Source organism: Chionomys nivalis, chromosome 6, assembly GCF_950005125.1.
Source record: "Chionomys nivalis chromosome 6, mChiNiv1.1, whole genome shotgun sequence".
Classification (NCBI taxonomy): domain Eukaryota; kingdom Metazoa; phylum Chordata; class Mammalia; order Rodentia; family Cricetidae; genus Chionomys; species Chionomys nivalis.
Window position 1 is genome coordinate 7,482,280 of NC_080091.1, and position 19,006 is coordinate 7,501,285.

General features: G+C 44.4%; 1 pseudogene; it reads right to left on the reverse strand.

Moving 5' to 3' along the window:
• LOC130875644 (RNA-binding protein EWS-like) overlaps positions 1-18,718 on the reverse strand; it is a 122,162-nt pseudogene extending 103,444 nt beyond the window's left edge.
• Between the last annotated feature and the right edge of the window lie 288 nt (positions 18,719-19,006).

Sequence of the window (19,006 nt, forward strand, 5' to 3'; positions counted from 1 at the left end):
ACAATTATTTGGGGACTATAAATCAAGACCGTGGCATTAAAAGATACGTTCTTCTAAAGTGAATTAAAATCAGTGACATATTTAATGAAAACTAACATCTCAAAATTCCTTAAAGGTTGATGAAACCAAGCCGGAAGGATTTCTTCCTGCAAATTATGACGACGGCATTGTGCCCCAACCTACCGCCGACAGTGAATTACCTACAGTTCCAGGTACAAGTCACAGAGTTGACACTCTTTGGAATCTGAGAAGCTACACTTCACGACACCACAATGAAACACACATTCTTTAGGACTTCCATTGGACATGCAAGTGGGAGACCACAGGCTGACCCTGAGCTTGCTCCTGGTAGCCACACTAGTGACACCATGGAACCCCCGAAACATAATTTTTTTGACAGTTAATAAACCCTTGGAATGTATTTGAAAATAATCACAACCATGAACTTTGTTACAATTAGGGTCCCTCTTGGTTCTCCACAATGATTATGCATATGCTCACAAGGGGTTCCCATTGTTGAGTCTTAAAACAAGCATCTTTAAAAGAAAAAAAAAACTCAGCAAACTAACATTTAAGTTTTTTTAATGTTTCTTCACAAATGGTGAAAATACTAAAATACAGACAATAATAATCAGGATGTTTGGCCAACATTATAAATATGGAATTCTAAATTTAAAACATTTTCTGGTTTTAAAAAATAAATCTGGTCATCCATGCAGCTGTGCAGGTCTCCTAAGTAGGGCCGGTCTCTAAGTTCCTGACTGTTCTCGCCTTTATCCGTTTACGCAGGCCCTCCAGGTCCTCCAGGTACACCCCTTCTTCATTCCATCTGCTCCTTCAGTGGTCCAGGAGGACTCCAGGTGTAGTGGGAGCTGCTGGCTGCGTTCCTGCCACCCTGCCCCTGGCCACCTGGCTAGCTCATGCCCCAAAATAACAACACACAAACTGTATTCTTTTAAACACTGCCTGGCCCATTTTATCTAGCCATTCTAGGCCAATTCTCACGTATTAATTTAGCCAATTTCTAATAATCTGTGTAGCACCCCAAGGTGCGCTTACCGGGAAGATTCTAGCCTACTTCCATCCTGGGTCAGAGCTTCATGGTATCTGCTCTGAGAGGAGCTGCCCTGCATCTGAGTTCACTTCCTCTTCCTCCCAGCTTTCTGTTCTGTTTACTCCACCCACCTATGTTCAAACCCATGAGGGCCAGGCAGTTTATTTATTAATTAATCAATGACCTTCCTCCATCACCCAGGACCACGTCATATTCCTCCACCAAAACGATCTCGGTCCAAGATACTGACAACTCTGAAGCCATTTTTGTCTTCACCTTTGCCACCTGGGAACATTTCTCCAGCACCACCACGGTCCATAAGTCCGCCTGATCCTCGCTGCATGCCACCAGGGCAGCCTCACCAGGTGAAAACAGAGAGCCACCTTATGAAGGTTATTCTCAGCCCACGCCCCCCAACAAACACACACACACATAAAGCTGAGCAGGTCCCCTTTTAAGATTCTCAAACTCGGGGCTTTGAATCACACAGAGAGGAAGTAAAAATTACACGATATCAGTGGTTACAGTGATAAAATTTTCCGGAGCAAAGAATTATTTGAGGACTATAAATCAAGACCCTGGCTTTAAAAGATAAGTTCTTCTAACGTGAATAAAAATCAGTGACATATTTAATGAAAACTAACATCTCAAAATTTCCTTAAAGGTTGGTGAAACCAAGCCGGAAGGATTTCTTCCTGCAAATTATGACGACGGCATTGTGCCCCAACCTACCGACGACAGTGAATTACCTACATTTCCAGGTACAAGTCACAGAGTTGACACTCTTTGGAATCTGAGAAGCTACACTTCATGACACCACAATGAATCACACACATTCTTTAGGACTTCCATTGGACATGCAAGGGGGAGACCACAGGCTGACGCTGAGCTTGCTCCTGTTAGCCACACTAGTGACACCATGGAACCTCTCCAACATTATTTTTGACAGTTAATAAACATTTGGAATGTATTTGAAAATAATCACAACCATGAACTTTGTTACAATTAGGGTCCCTCTTGGTTCTCCACAATGATTATGCATATGCTCACAAGGGGTTCCCATTGTAGAGTATTAAAACAACCATCTTTAAAAGAAAAACCTCAGCAAACTACCATTTAAGTTTTTTTAATGTTTCTTCACAAATGGTGAAAATACTAAAGTACAGACAATAATAATCATGATGTTGTGGCCAACATTATAAATATGGAATTCTAAATTTAAAACATTTTCTGGTTTTAAAAAATAAATCTGGTCATCCATGCAGCTGTGCAGGTCTCCCAAGTAGGGCCGGTCTCTAAGTTCCTGACTGTTCTCGCCTTTATCCGTTTACGCAGGCCCTCCAGGTCCTCCAGGTACACCCCTTCATTCCATCTGCTCCTTCAGTGGTCCAGGAGGACTCCAGGTGTAGTGGGAGCTGCGGGCTGCGTTCCTGCCACCCTGCCCCTGGCCACCTGGCTAGCTCATGCCACAAAATAACAACACACAAACTGTATTCTTTTAAACACTGCCTGGCCCATTATATCTAGCCCCTTCTAGGCTAATTCTCACGTATTAATTTAGCCAATTTCTAATAATCTGTGTAGCACCCCAAGGTGCGCTTACCGGGAAGATTCTAGCCTACTTCCATCCTGGGTCAGGGCTTCATGGCATCTGCTCTGAGAGGAGCTGCCCGGCATCTGAGTTCACTTCCTCTTCCTCCCAGCTTTCTGTTCTGTTTACTCCACCCACCTATGTTCAAACCCATGAGGGCCAGGCAGTTTATTTATTAATTAATCAATGACCTTCCTCCATCACCCAGGACCACATCATATTCCTCCACCAAAACGATCTCGGTCCAAGATACTGACAACTCTGAAGCCATTTTTGTCTTCACCTTTGCCACCTGGGAACATTTCTCCAGCACCACCACGGTCCATAAGTCCGCCTGATCCTCGCTGCATGCCACCAGGGCAGCCTCACCAGGTGAAAACAGAGAGCCTCCTTATGAAGGTTATTCTCAGCCCACGCCCCCCAAAAACACACACACACATAAAGCTGAGCAGGTCCCCTTTTAAGATTCTCAAACTCGGGGCTTTGAATCACACAGAGAGGAAGTAAAAATTACACGATATCAGTGGTTACAGTGATAAAATTTTCCGGAGCAAAGAATTATTTGAGGACTATATATCAAGACCCTGGCTTTAAAAGATAAGTTCTTCTAACGTGAATAAAAATCAGTAACATATTTAATGAAAACTAACATCTCAAAATTTCCTTAAAGGTTGGTGAAACCAAGCCGGAAGGATTTCTTCCTGCAAATTATGACGACGGCATTGTGCCCCAACCTACCGCCGACAGTGAATTACCTACATTTCCAGGTACAAGTCACAGAGTTGACACTCTTTGGAATCTGAGAAGCTACACTTCATGACACCACAATGAATCACTCACATTCTTTAGGACTTCCATTGGACATGCAAGGGGGAGACCACAGGCTGACGCTGAATTTGCTCCTGTTAGCCACACTAGTGTCACCATGGAACCTCTCCAACATTATTTTTGACAGTTAATAAACATTTGGAATGTATTTGAAAATAATCACAACCATGAACTTTGTTACAATTAGGGTCCCTCTTGGTTCTCCACAATGATTATGCATATGCTCACAAGGGGTTCCCATTGTCGAGTCTTAAAACAACCATCTTTAAAAGAAAAACCTCAGCAAACTACCATTTAAGTTTTTTTAATGTTTCTTCACAAATGGTGAAAATACTAAAGTACAGACAATAATAATCATGATGTTGTGGCCAACATTATAAATATGGAATTCTAAATATAAAACATTTTCTGGTTTTAAAAAATAAATCTGGTCATCCATGCAGCTGTGCAGGTCTCCCAAGTAGGGCCGGTCTCTAAGTTCCTGACTGTTCTCGCCTTTATCCGTTTACGCAGGCCCTCCAGGTCCTCCAGGTACACCCCTTCTTCATTCCATCTGCTCCTTCAGTGGTCCAGGAGGACTCCAGGTGTAGTGGGAGCTGCGGGCTGCGTTCCTGCCACCCTGCCCCTGCCACCTGGCTAGTTCATGCCCCAAAATAACATCACACAAACTGTATTCTTTTAAACACTGCCTGGCCCATTATATCTAGCCCCTTCTAGGCTAATTCTCACGTATTAATTTAGCCAATTTCTAATAATCTGTGTAGCACCCCGGTGCGCTTACCGGGAAGATTCTAGCCTACTTCCATCCTGGGTAAGGGCTTCATGGCATCTGCTCTGAGAGGAGCTGCCCGGCATCTGAGTTCACTTCCTCTTCCTCCCAGCTTTCTGTTCTGTTTACTCCACCCACCTATGTTCAAACCCATGAGGGCCAGGCAGATTATTTATTAATTAATCAATGACCTTCCTCCATCACCCAGGACCACATCATATTCCTCCACCAAAACGATCTCGGTCCAAGATACTGACAACTCTGAAGCCATTTTTGTCTTCACTTTTGCCACCTGGGAACATTTCTCCAGCACCACCACGGTCCATAAGTCCGCCTGATCCTCGCTGCATGCCACCAGGGCAGCCTCACCAGGTGAAAACAGAGAGCCTCCTTATGAACGTTAATCTCAGCCCACGCCCCCCAACAAACACACACACACATAAAGCTGAGCAGGTCCCCTTTTAAGATTCTAAAACTCGGGGCTTTGAATCACACAGAAAGGAAGTAAAAATTACACGATATCAGTGGTTACAGTAATAAAATTTCCCGGAGCAAAGAATTATTTGAGGACTATAAATCAAGACCCTGGCATTAAAAGATAAGTTCTTCTAAAGTGAATAAAAATCAGTGACATATTTAATGAAAACTAACATCTCAAAATTTCCTTAAAGGTTGGTGAAACCAAGCCGGAAGGATTTCTTCCTGCTAATTATGACGACGGCATTGTGCCCCAACCTACCGCCGACAGTGAATTACCTACATTTCCAGGTACAAGTCACAGAGTTGACAATCTTTGGAATCTGAGAAGCTACACTTCACGACACCACAATGAATCACACACATTCTTTAGGACTTCCATTGGACATGCAAGGGGGAGACCACAGGCTGACGCTGAGCTTGCTCCTGTTAGCCACACTAGTGACACCATGGAACCTCTGCAACATTATTTTTTGACAGTTAATAAACATTTGGAATGTATTTGAAAATAATCACAACCATGAACTTTGTGACAATTAGGGTCCCTCTTGGTTCTCCACAATGATTATGCATATGCTCACAAGGGGTTCCCATTGTCGAGTCTTAAAACAACCATCTTTAAGAGAAAAACCTCAGCAAACTACCATTTAGGTTTTTTTAATGTTTCTTCACCAATGGTGAAAATACTAAAGTACAGACAATAATAATCATGATGTTGTGGCCAACATTATAAATATGGAATTCTAAATTTAAAACATTTTCTGGTGTTAAAAAATAAATATGGTCATCCATGCAGCTGTGCAGGTCACCCAAGTAGGGCCGGTCTCTAAGTTCCTGACTGTTCTCGCCTTTATCCGTTTACGCAGGCCCTCCAGGTCCTCCAGGTCCACCCCTTCTTCATTCCATCTGTTCCTTCAGTGGTCCAGGAGGACTCCAGGTGTAGTGGGAACTGCAGGCTGCGTTCCTGCCACCCTGGCCCTGGCCACCTGGCTAGCTCATGCCCCAAAATAACAACACACAAACTGTATTCTTTTAAACACTGCCTGGCCCATTATATCTAGCCCCTTCTAGGCTAATTCTCACGTATTAATTTAGCCAATTTCTAATAATCTGTGTAGCACCCCAAGGTGCGCTTACCGGGAAGATTCTAGCCTACTTCCATCCGGGTCAGAGCTTCATGGCATCTGCTCTGAGAGGAGCTGCCCTGCATCTGAGTTCACTTCCTCTTCCTCCCAGCTTTCTGTTCTGTTTACTCCACCCACCTATGTTCAAACCCATGAGGGCCAGGCAGTTTATTTATTAATTAATCAATGACCTTCCTCCATCACCCAGGACCACGTCATATTCCTCCACCAAAACGATCTCGGTCCAAGATACTGACAACTCTGAAGCCATTTTTGTCTTCACCTTTGCCACCTGGGAACATTTCTCCAGCACCACCACGGTCCATAAGTCCGCCTGATCCTCGCTGCATGCCACCAGGGCAGCCTCACCAGGTGAAAAGAGAGAGCCACCTTATGAACGTTATTCTCAGCCCACTCTCCCCAACAAACACACACACACATAAAGCTGAGCAGGTCCACTTTTAAGATTCTCAAACTCGGGGCTTTGAATCACACAGAAAGGAAGTAAAAATTACACGATATCACTGGTTACAGTGATAAAATTTTCCGGAGCAAAGAATTATTTGAGGACTATAAATCAAGACCCTGGCATTAAAAGATAAGTTCTTCTAAAGTGAATAAAAATCAGTGACATATTTAATGAAAACTAACATCTCAAAATTTCCTTAAAGGTTGAAGAAACCAAGCCGGAAGGATTTCTCCCTGCAAATTATGACGACGGCATTATGCCCCAACCTACCGCCGACAGTGAATTACCTACATTTCCAGGTACAAGTCACAGAGTTGACACTCTTTGGAATCTGAGAAGCTACACTTCATGACACCACAATGAATCACACACATTCTTTAGGACTTCCATTGGACATTCAAGGGGGAGACCACAGGCTGATGCTGAGCTTGCTCCTGGTAGCCACACTAGTGACACCATGGAACCTCTGCAACATTATTTTTTGACAGTTAATAAACATTTGGAATGTATTTGAAAATAATCACAACCATGAACTTTGTTACAATTAGGGTCCCTCTTGGTTCTCCACAATGATTATGCATATGCTCACAAGGGGTTCCCATTGTCGAGTCTTAAAACAACCATCTTTAAAAGAAAAACCTCAGCAAACTACCATTTAAGTTTTTTTAATGTTTCTTCACAAATGGTGAAAATACTAAAGTACAGACAATAATAATCATGATGTTGTGGCCAACATTATAAATATGGAATTCTAAATTTAAAACATTTTCTGGTTTTAAAAAATAAATCTGGTCATCCATGCAGCTGTGCAGGTCTCCCAAGTAGGGCCAGTCTCTAAGTTCCTGACTGTTCTCGCCTTTATCCGTTTACGCAGGCCCTCCAGGTCCTCCAGGTCCACCCCTTCTTCATTCCATCTGTTCCTTCAGTGGTCCAGGAGGACTCCAGGTGTAGTCGGAGCTGCGGGCTGCGTTCCTGCCACCCTGCCCCTGGCCACCTGGCTAGCTCATGCCCCAAAATAACAACACACAAACTGTATTCTTTTAAACACTGCCTGGCCCATTATATCTGGCCCCTTATAGGGTAATTCTCACGAATTAATTTAGCCAATTTCTAATAATCTGTGTAGCACCCCAAGGTGCGCTTACCGGGAAGATTCTAGCCTACTTCCATCCTGGGTCAGGGCTTCAGGGCATCTGCTCTGAGAGGAGCTGCCCTGCATCTGAGTTCACTTCCTCTTCCTCCCAGCTTTCTGTTCTGTTTTCACCACCCACCTATGTTCAAACCCATGAGGGTCAGGCAGATTATTTATTAATTAATCAATGACCTTCCTCCATCACCCAGGACCACATCATATTCCTCCACCAAAACGAACTCGGTCCAAGATACTGACAACTCTGAAGCCATTTTTGTCTTCACCTTTGCCACCTGGGAACATTTCTCCAGCACCACCACGGTCCATAAGTCCACCTGATCCTCGCTGCATGCCACCAGGGCAGCCTCACCAGGTGAAAACAGAGAGCCTCCGTATGAACGTTAATCTCAGCCCACGCCCCCAACAAACACACACACACATAAAGCTGAGCAGGTCCCCTTTTAAGATTCTCAAACTTGGGGCTTTGAATCACACAGAAAGGAAGTAAAAATTACACGATATCAGTGGTTACAGTGATAAAATTTCCCGGAGCAAAGAATTATTTGAGGACTATAAATCAAGACCCTGGCATTAAAAGATAAGTTCTTCTAAAGTGAATAAAAATCAGTGACATATTTAATGAAAACTAACATCTCAAAATTTCCTTAAAGGTTGAAGAAACCAAGCCGGAAGGATTTCTTCCTGCAAATTATGACGACGGCATTGTGCCCCAACCTACCGCCGACACTGAATTACCTACATTTCCAGGTACAAGTCACAGAGTTGACACTCTTTGGAATCTGAGAAGCTACACTTCATGACACCACAATGAATCACACACATTCTTTAGGACTTCCATTGGACATGCAAGGGGGAGACCACAGGCTGATGCTGAGCTTGCTCCTGGTAGCCACACTAGTGACACCATGGAACCTCTGCCACATTATTTTTTGACAGTTAATAAACATTTGGAATGTATTTGAAAATAATCACAACCATGAACTTTGTTACAATTAGGGTCCCTCTTGGTTCTCCACAATGATTATGCATATGCTCACAAGGGGTTCCCATTGTCGTGTCCTAAAACAACCATCTTTAAAAGAAAAACCTCAGCAAACTACCATTTAAGTTTTTTTAATGTTTCTTCACAAATGGTGAAAATACTAAAGTACAGACAATAATAATCATGATGTTGTGGCCAACATTATAAATATGGAATTCTAAATTTAAAACATTTTCTGGTTTTGAAAAATAAATCTGGTCATCCATGCAGCTGTGCAGGTCTCCCAAGTAGGGCCGGTCTCTAAGTTCCTGACTGTTCTCGCCTTTATCCGCTTACGCAGGCCCTCCAGGTCCTCCAGGTCCACCCCTTCTTCATTCCATCTGTTCCTTCAGTGGTCCAGGAGGACTCCAGGTGTAGTGGGAGCTGCGGGCTGCGTTCCTGCCACCCTGCCCCTGGCCACCTGGCTAGCTCATGCCCCAAAATAACAACACACAAACTGTATGCTTTTAAACACTGCCTGGCCCATTATATCTAGCCCCTTCTAGGGTAATTCTCACGTATTAATTTAGCCAATTTCTAGTAATCTGTGTAGCACCCCAAGGTGCGCTTACCGGGAAGATTCTAGCCTACTTCCATCCTGGGTCAGAGCTTCATGGCATCTGCTCTGAGAGGAGCTGCCCTGCATCTGAGTTCACTTCCTCTTCCTCCCAGCTTTCTGTTCTGTTTACTCCACCCACCTATGTTCAAACCCATGAGGGCCAGGCAGTTTATTTATTAATTAATCAATGACCTTCCTCCATCACCCAGGACCACGTCATATTCCTCCACCAAAACGATCTCGGTCCAAGATACTGACAACTCTGAAGCCATTTTTGTCTTCACCTTTGCCACCTGGGAACATTTCTCCAGCACCACCAGGGTCCATAAGTCTGCCTGATCCTCGCTGCATGCCACCAGGGCAGCCTCACCAGGTGAAAACAGAGAGCCACCTTATGAACGTTATTCTCAGCCCACGCCCCCCAACAAACACACACACACATAAAGCTGAGCAGGTCCCCTTTTACGATTCTCAAACTCGGGGCTTTGAATCACACAGAAAGGAAGTAAAAATTACACGATATCAGTGGTTACAGTGATAAAATTTCCCGGAGCAAAGAATTATTTGAGGACTATAAATCAAGACCCTGGCATTAAAAGATAAGTTCTTCTAAAGTGAATAAAAATCAGTGACATATTTAATGAAAACTAACATCTCAAAATTTCCTTAAAGGTTGAAGAAACCAAGCCGGAAGGATTTCTTCCTGCAAATTATGACGACGGCATTGTGCCCCAACCTACCGCCGACAGTGAATTACCTACATTTCCAGGTACAAGTCACAGAGTTGACACTCTTTGGAATCTGAGAAGCTACACTTCATGACACCACAATGAATCACACACATTCTTTAGGACTTCCATTGGACATTCAAGGGGGAGACCACAGGCTGATGCTGAGCTTGCTCCTGGTAGCCACACTAGTGACACCATGGAACCTCTGCAACATTATTTTTTGACAGTTAATAAACATTTGGAATGTATTTGAAAATAATCACAACCATGAACTTTGTTACAATTAGGGTCCCTCTTGGTTCTCCACAATGATTATGCATATGCTCACAAGGGGTTCCCATTGTCGAGTCTTAAAACAACCATCTTTAAAAGAAAAACCTCAGCAAACTACCATTTAAGTTTTTTTAATGTTTCTTCACAAATGGTGAAAATACTAAAGTACAGACAATAATAATCATGATGTTGTGGCCAACATTATAAATATGGAATTCTAAATTTAAAACATTTTCTGGTTTTAAAAAATAAATCTGGTCATCCATGCAGCTGTGCAGGTCTCCCAAGTAGGGCCAGTCTCTAAGTTCCTGACTGTTCTCGCCTTTATCCGTTTACGCAGGCCCTCCAGGTCCTCCAGGTCCACCCCTTCTTCATTCCATCTGTTCCTTCAGTGGTCCAGGAGGACTCCAGGTGTAGTCGGAGCTGCGGGCTGCGTTCCTGCCACCCTGGCCCTGGCCACCTGGCTAGCTCATGCCCCAAAATAACAACACACAAACTGTATTCTTTTAAACACTGCCTGGCCCATTATATCTGGCCCCTTATAGGGTAATTCTCACGAATTAATTTAGCCAATTTCTAATAATCTGTGTAGCACCCCAAGGTGCGCTTACCGGGAAGATTCTAGCCTACTTCCATCCTGGGTCAGGGCTTCAGGGCATCTGCTCTGAGAGGAGCTGCCCTGCATCTGAGTTCACTTCCTCTTCCTCCCAGCTTTCTGTTCTGTTTACACCACCCACCTATGTTCAAACCCATGAGGGTCAGGCAGATTATTTATTAATTAATCAATGACCTTCCTCCATCACCCAGGACCACATCATATTCCTCCACCAAAACGAACTCGGTCCAAGATACTGACAACTCTGAAGCCATTTTTGTCTTCACCTTTGCCACCTGGGAACATTTCTCCAGCACCACCACGGTCCATAAGTCCGCCTGATCCTCGCTGCATGCCACCAGGGCAGCCTCACCAGGTGAAAACAGAGAGCCTCCGTATGAACGTTAATCTCAGCCCACGCCCCCAACAAACACACACACACATAAAGCTGAGCAGGTCCCCTTTTAAGATTCTCAAACTTGGGGCTTTGAATCACACAGAAAGGAAGTAAAAATTACACGATATCAGTGGTTACAGTGATAAAATTTCCCGGAGCAAAGAATTATTTGAGGACTATAAATCAAGACCCTGGCATTAAAAGATAAGTTCTTCTAAAGTGAATAAAAATCAGTGACATATTTAATGAAAACTAACATCTCAAAATTTCCTTAAAGGTTGAAGAAACCAAGCCGGAAGGATTTCTTCCTGCAAATTATGACGACGGCATTGTGCCCCAACCTACCGCCGACAGTGAATTACCTACATTTCCAGGTACAAGTCACAGAGTTGACACTCTTTGGAATCTGAGAAGCTACACTTCATGACACCACAATGAATCACACACATTCTTTAGGACTTCCATTGGACATGCAAGGGGGAGACCACAGGCTGATGCTGAGCTTGCTCCTGGTAGCCACACTAGTGACACCATGGAACCTCTGCAACATTATTTTTTGACAGTTAATAAACATTTGGAATGTATTTGAAAATAATCACAACCATGAACTTTGTTACAATTAGGGTCCCTCTTGGTTCTCCACAATGATTATGCATATTCTCACAAGGGGTTCCCATTGTAGAGTCTTAAAACAACCATCTTTAAAAGAAAAACCTCAGCAAACTACCAGTTAAGTTTTTTTTAATGTTTCTTCACAAATGGTGAAAATACTAAAGTACAGACAATAATAATCATGATGTTGTGGCCAACATTATAAATATGGAATTCTAAATTTAAAACATTTTCTGGTTTTAAAAAATAAATATGGTCATCCATGCAGCTGTGCAGGTCTCCCAAGTAGGGCCGGTCTCTAAGTTCCTGACTGTTCTCGGCTTTATCCGTTTATGCAGGCCCTCCAGGTCCTCCAGGTCCACCCCTTCTTCATTCCATCTGTTCCTCAGTGGTCCAGGAGGACTCCAGGTGTAGTGGGAGCTGCGGGCTGCGTTCCTGCCACCCTGCCCCTGGCCACCTGGCTAGCTCATGCCCCAAAATAACAACACACGAACTGTATGCTTTTAAACACTGCCTGGCCCATTATATCTAGCCCCTTCTAGGCTAATTCTCACGTATTAATTTAGCCAATTTCTAGTAATCTGTGTAGCACCCCAAGGTGCGCTTACCGGGAAGATTCTAGCCTACTTCCATCCTGGGTCAGAGCTTCATGGCATCTGCTCTGAGAGGAGCTGCCCTGCATCTGAGTTCACTTCCTCTTCCTCCCAGCTTTCTGTTCTGTTTACTCCACCCACCTATGTTCAAACCCATGAGGGCCAGGCAGTTTATTTAGTAATTAATCAATGACCTTCCTCCATCACCCAGGACCACGTCATATTCCTCCACCAAAACGATCTCGGTCCAAGATACTGACAACTCTGAAGCCATTTTTGTCTTCACCTTTGCCACCTGGGAACATTTCTCCAGCACCACCAGGGTCCATAAGTCTGCCTGATCCTCGCTGCATGCCACCAGGGCAGCCTCACCAGGTGAAAACAGAGAGCCACCTTATGAACGTTATTCTCAGCCCACGCCCCCCAACAAACACACACACACATAAAGCTGAGCAGGTCCCCTTTTACGATTCTCAAACTCGGGGCTTTGAATCACACAGAAAGGAAGTAAAAATTACACGATATCAGTGGTTACATTGATAAAATTTTCCGGAGCAAAGAATTATTTGAGGACTATAAATCAAGACCCTGGCATTAAAAGAGAAGTTCTTCTAAAGTGAATAAAAATCAGTGACATATTTAATGAAAACTAACATCTCAAAATTTCCTTAAAGGTTGAAGAAACCAAGCCGGAAGGATTTCTTCCTGCAAATTATGACGACGGCATTGTGCCCCAACCTAAAGCAGACAGTGAATTACCTACATTTCCAGGTACAAGTCACAGAGTTGACACTCTTTGGAATCTGAGAAGCTACACTTCACGACACCACAATGAATCACACACATTCTTTAGGACTTCCATTGGACATGCAAGGGGGAGACCACAGGCTGATGCTGAGCTTGTTCTTGGTAGCCACACTAGTGACACCATGGAACCTCTCCAACATTATTTTTTGACAGTTAATAAACATTTGGAATGTATTTGAAAATAATCACAACCATGAACTTTGTTACAATTAGGGTCCCTCTTTGTTCTCCACAATGATTATGCATATGCTCACAAGGGGTTCCCATTGTCGAGTCTTAAAACAACCATCTTTAAAAGAAAAACCTCAGCAAACTACCATTTAAGTTTTTTTAATGTTTCTTCACAAATGGTGAAAATACTAAAGTACAGACAATAATAATCATGATGTTGTGGCCAACATTATAAATATGGAATTCTAAATTTAAAACATTTTCTGGTTTTAAAAAATAAATCTGGTCATCCATGCAGCTGTGCAGGTCTCCCAAGTAGGGCCGGTCTCTAAGTTCCTGACTGTTCTCACCTTTATCCGTTTACGCAGGCCCTCCAGGTCCTCCAGGTCCACCCCTTCTTCATTCCATCTGTTCCTTCAGTGGTCCAGGAGGACTCCAGGTGTAGTGGGAGCTGCGGGCTGCGTTCCTGCCACCCTGCCCCTGGCCACCTGGCTAGCTCATGCCCCAAAATAACAACACACAAACTGTATGCTTTTAAACACTGCCTGGCCCATTATATCTAGCCCCTTCTAGGCTAATTCTCACGTATTAATTTAGCCAATTTCTAATAATCTGTGTAGCACCCCAAGGTGTGCTTACCGGGAAGATTCTAGCCTACTTCCATCCTGGGTCAGAGCTTCATGGCATCTGCTCTGAGAGGAGCTGCCCTGCATCTGAGTTCACTTCCTCTTCCTCCCAGCTTTCTGTTCTGTTTACTCCACCCACCTATGTTCAAACCCATGAGGGCCAGGCAGTTTATTTATTAATTAATCAATGACCTTCCTCCATCACCCAGGACCACGTCATATTCCTCCACCAAAACGATCTCGGTCCAAGATACTGACAACTCTGAAGCCATTTTTGTCTTCACCTTTGCCACCTGGGAACATTTCTCCAGCACCACCAGGGTCCATAAGTCCGCCTGATCCTCGCTGCATGCCACCAGGGCAGCCTCTCCAGGTGAAAACAGAGAGCCATCTTATGAACGTTATTCTCAGCCCACGCCCCCCAATAAACACACACACACATAAAGCTGAGCAGGTCCCCTTTTAAGATTCTCAAACTCGGGGCTTTGAATCACACAGAAAGGAAGTAAAAATTACACGATCTCAGTGGTTACAGTGATAAAATTTCCCGGAGCAAAGAATTATTTGAGGACTATAAATCAAGACCCTGGCATTAAAAGATAAGTTCTTCTAAAGTGAATAAAAATCAGTGACATATTTAATGAAAACTAACATCTCAAAATTTCCTTAAAGGTTGAAGAAACCAAGCCGGAAGGATTTCTTCCTGCAAATTATGACGACGGCATTGTGCCCCAACCTACAGCCGACAGTGAATTACCTACATTTCCAGGTACAAATCACAGAGTTGACACTCTTTGGAATCTGAGAAGCTACACTTCACGACACCACAATGAATCACACACATTCTTTAGGACTTCCATTGGACATGCAAGGGGGAGACCACAGGCTGATGCTGAGCTTGTTCTTGGTAGCCACACTAGTGACACCATGGAACCTCTCCAACATTATTTTTTGACAGTTAATAAACATTTGGAATGTATTTGAAAATAATCACAACCATGAACTTTGTTACAATTAGGGTCCCTCTTGGTTCTCCACAATGATTATGCATATGCTCACAAGGGGTTCCCATTGTCGAGTCTTAAAACAACCATCTTTAAAAGAAAAACCTCAGCAAACTACCATTTAAGTTTTTTTAATGTTTCTTCACAAATGGTGAAAATACTAAAGTACAGACAATAATAATCATGATGTTGTGGCCAACATTATAAATATGGAATTCTAAATTTAAAACATTTTCTGGTTTTAAAAAATAAATATCGTCATCCATGCAGCTGTGCAGGTCTCCCAAGTAGGGCCGGTCTCTAAGTTCCTGACTGTTCTCACCTTTATCCGTTTACGCAGGCCCTCCAGGTCCTCCAGGTCCACCCCTTCTTCATTCCATCTGTTCCTTCAGTGGTCCAGGAGGACTCCAGGTGTAGTGGGAGCTGCGGGCTGCGTTCCTGCCACCCTGCCCCTGACCACCTGGCTAGCTCATGCCCCAAAATAACAACACACAAACTGTATTCTTTTAAACACTGCCTGGCCCATTATATCTAGCCCCTTCTAGGCTAATTCTCACGTATTAATTTAGCCAATTTCTAGTAATCTGTGTAGCACCCCAAGGTGCGCTTACCGGGAAGATTCTAGCCTACTTCCATCCTGGGTCAGAGCTTCATGGCATCTGCTCTGAGAGGAGCTGCCCTGCATCTGAGTTCACTTCCTCTTCCTCCCAGCTTTCTGTTCTGTTTACTCCACCCACCTATGTTCAAACCCATGAGGGCCAGGCAGTTTATTTAGTAATTAATCAATGACCTTCCTCCATCACCCAGGACCACGTCATATTCCTCCACCAAAACGATCTCGGTCCAAGATACTGACAACTCTGAAGCCATTTTTGTCTTCACCTTTGCCACCTGGGAACATTTCTCCAGCACCACCACGGTCCATAAGTCCGCCTGATCCTCGCTGCATGCCACCAGGGCAGCCTCACCAGGTGAAAACAGAGAGCCACCTTATGAAGGTTATTCTCAGCCCACGCCCCCCAACACACACACACACAGACACCCACACATAAAGCTGAGCAGGTCCACTTTTACGATTCTCAAACTCGGGGCTTTGAATCACACAGAAAGGAAGCAAAAATTACACGATATCAGTGGTTACTGTTATAAAATTTCCCGGAGCAAAGAATTATTTGAGGACTATAAGTCAAGTCCTGGCATTAAAAGATAAGTTCTTCTAAAGTGAATAATAATCAGTGACATATTTAATGAAAACTAACATCTCAAAATTTCCTTAAGGTTGAAGAAACCAAGCCGGAAGGATTTCTTCCTGCAAATTATGACGACGGCATTGTGCCCCAACCTACCGGCGACACTGAATTACCTACATTTCCAGGTACAAGTCACAGTGTTGACACTCTTTGGAATCTTAGAAGCTACACTTCACGACACCACAATGAATCACACACTTTCTTTAGGACTTACACTGGGCGTTAAGGGGAAGAAGACATGCTGATGCTGAACTTGCTCCTGGTAGCCACACTGGTGACATCATTGACCCTCTGCAACATCATTTTTTGTCAGTTAATAAGCATTTGAAATGTTTTTGAAGACAATCACAACCATGAACTTTGTTACAATTAGGGGCCCTCTTGGTTTTCCACAATGATACTGAGTTTGCTCATAAGAGTTCCCATTGTTAAGGTAAAAGAAAGATCCTTAAAAGAACAAAAAATCTCAGCAAACTACCATTTAACTTGTTTTAATATTTCTTCACAAATGGTGTAAACACTATAGTACAGACAGTAATGATCATGATGTTGTGGCCAACATTATAAATATGGAATTCAAAATTAAAACATTTTCTTGTTTTAAAAAATGAATCTGGTCATCCATGCAACTCTGCAGGTCTTTAGTAGGGCTGGTCTCTAAGTTCCTGACCGTGCTTGCCTTTATCCATTACGTTGGTCTTCCATGTTCTCCATGTCTACCTCTTCTTCATTCCATCTGTTCCATTAATGATCCAGGAGGACCCCCAGGAACATGTCGTATTTCTCCACCACGTTCATCTCAGTCCAAGCTATGGACACCTCAGAAGTCACGTTTCTCTCCACCTCTGCTACCCCTAACATTTCTCCAGGACCACCACAATCCAATAGTCCAACTCTTCTTCCCTGCATGCCACCACTGCCACCTTGGCAACGATCACATCCAGGAGGTTGGAAGGGTTGAGGGAGGAATCCCTAAGGTTTGGGTTCTTACACTGGTTGCATTCTGTTCTCCAGGTCAAGTTCTGGGTTCCACAGCCCTGCATGGGATACTGCCAATCTCCGGCTTAGTGCTGGACATTTCCTCCTCCGGAGGGGGTCCCTCAGGAGCCCCACGGTTTTTATGGTGGGGAAGCCCCCTTGTCTCCTCCAATGCCTCCCATGTGACCAATGGGTCCATTGGGACCTCTTGGGCTATTATGACCTCCACGGAATGGTGGTGGCATCCCTCTGCCCTCACGAGGTGGCATGCCACTCCACATGCTATTCTTTGGAGGCTTCTTTTGGGCAAGAGAAGCTTTAAGTTTGCTTCCTTGAAAATCTTTTCCATCAAACCATTCCACAGCAATCTTGGCAGTTGGCAGATCTTCCTAGGCCACTGTGGCGTCACCTTTAGGCTTTCCTCTCTCCTTATCCAAATAGATGTGGATCATGCGTTGCCCAGTTCTCTTGTTCATCTTCACAACCCCACACTGCTTACAGAAGTCTGCCAGACCATCCAGACTCACATTGTCATTTAAACCTTGCACATAAATTGCACTGTTGTCAGAATCTTCATCAGGATCTATAGGAAGGCCTAGATCAGGACCTGGTCCTTCATCCATGGGTCCACCGGGCTTACTGATGCCACCTCGCTCTCTAGAGCCCATTCCACCGAGTCTTCCTCCCCGCCCACCTCTGCTCATGCCTCCATGATTAAATCCCCTCCTTCTCCTCTCCCAGTTGTAAGGGCCACTCATGCTCTGGTTCTCTCCTGGTCCGGAAAATCCTCCAGACTCCTGCCCCTGACACCATGTGGTGTGGTCCTGTCGGAATGAACTCTGCTCCCCGTAGCTGCTGCTCTGTTGGCTATATTGATTTGGAGCCTGGCTATAGGAAACAGTCTGAGGGGGTTAACTAGTGGGAGGCTGCTGCCCATATAGCTGCTTTGTTGACCCATAGCTACTCTGCTGTCCATAGTTGCTAGGTTGCCCACAGATGTTCTGCTGAGAGTAACTGCTCTGATCGTAACTAGTTGGCTGTGAAGAGGAAGATAGGATGTGTAGGAGGATAGGGTGGAGGTGCAGTGACTGGCTGCATGGGGTAGCTCCCAGGTACCTGGGGCTATCTGTAATTTCTCTGTCCATACCCTAGGCTGGGCTGTTTATAACCCCCTGTGCTAGATTGAGGTTCACTAGTCTCAGTGGGCAGTTACCATCCTGTGGTCTTGCAGGTGCAGCGGCTGCTGGCTGCTGGCCATAGGCTGGGTAGGCAGGCTGGGTGCCATATGGAGACTGAGCTGCACAAGAGGCTTGGGTTGTGGTGACTGGACCAGTGGTGGTGTCATAAGCACCAGTGCCACATCCTTGTACAGGCTGGCTGTATGCCTGGGGGCAGTTGGAGTGGTATCACCAGTGGGAGGCTGTCCAGAAGAAGTTGCATATGCAGTCTGCCTGTAGGTGGCAGTGCTCTGAGCCTGGGTAGAGCTGACATCAGTAGGCTGTCCATAGGTTCCATAGCTTTGTTTCCCATATGCCTGGTTGTTCTGTGCATATCGTTGAGTTGGCTGGGCTGTGTAAACACTGTAGCCCTGCTGGGCTGCAGCTTGGCTGTAGGTACTGTAATCTGTGAATGCCATTTTCTCCTCCTTCTTCCTCGTTCTCTCCCCCCTCAGCAACATTCTGACCCTGTTCTTGAAACTTGCTTAGAAGAGAACACAAGTGTGGTAGCTTCACTACTGATCAGGAATCTGCTCTTGTTCATGTTCCAGGTGACGCTTTCGACCCTCAGAGTGCTAATGAGTATTTCAGTGCTACCAGTCCAGCTGAATACACCCACTATGCAACTCACTCCAAGTTTCTGCCCCTTTGGGAAGCAACCATGGCACTGCTCATGATAACAACAGGAATATGGTTTCTGAAATTTG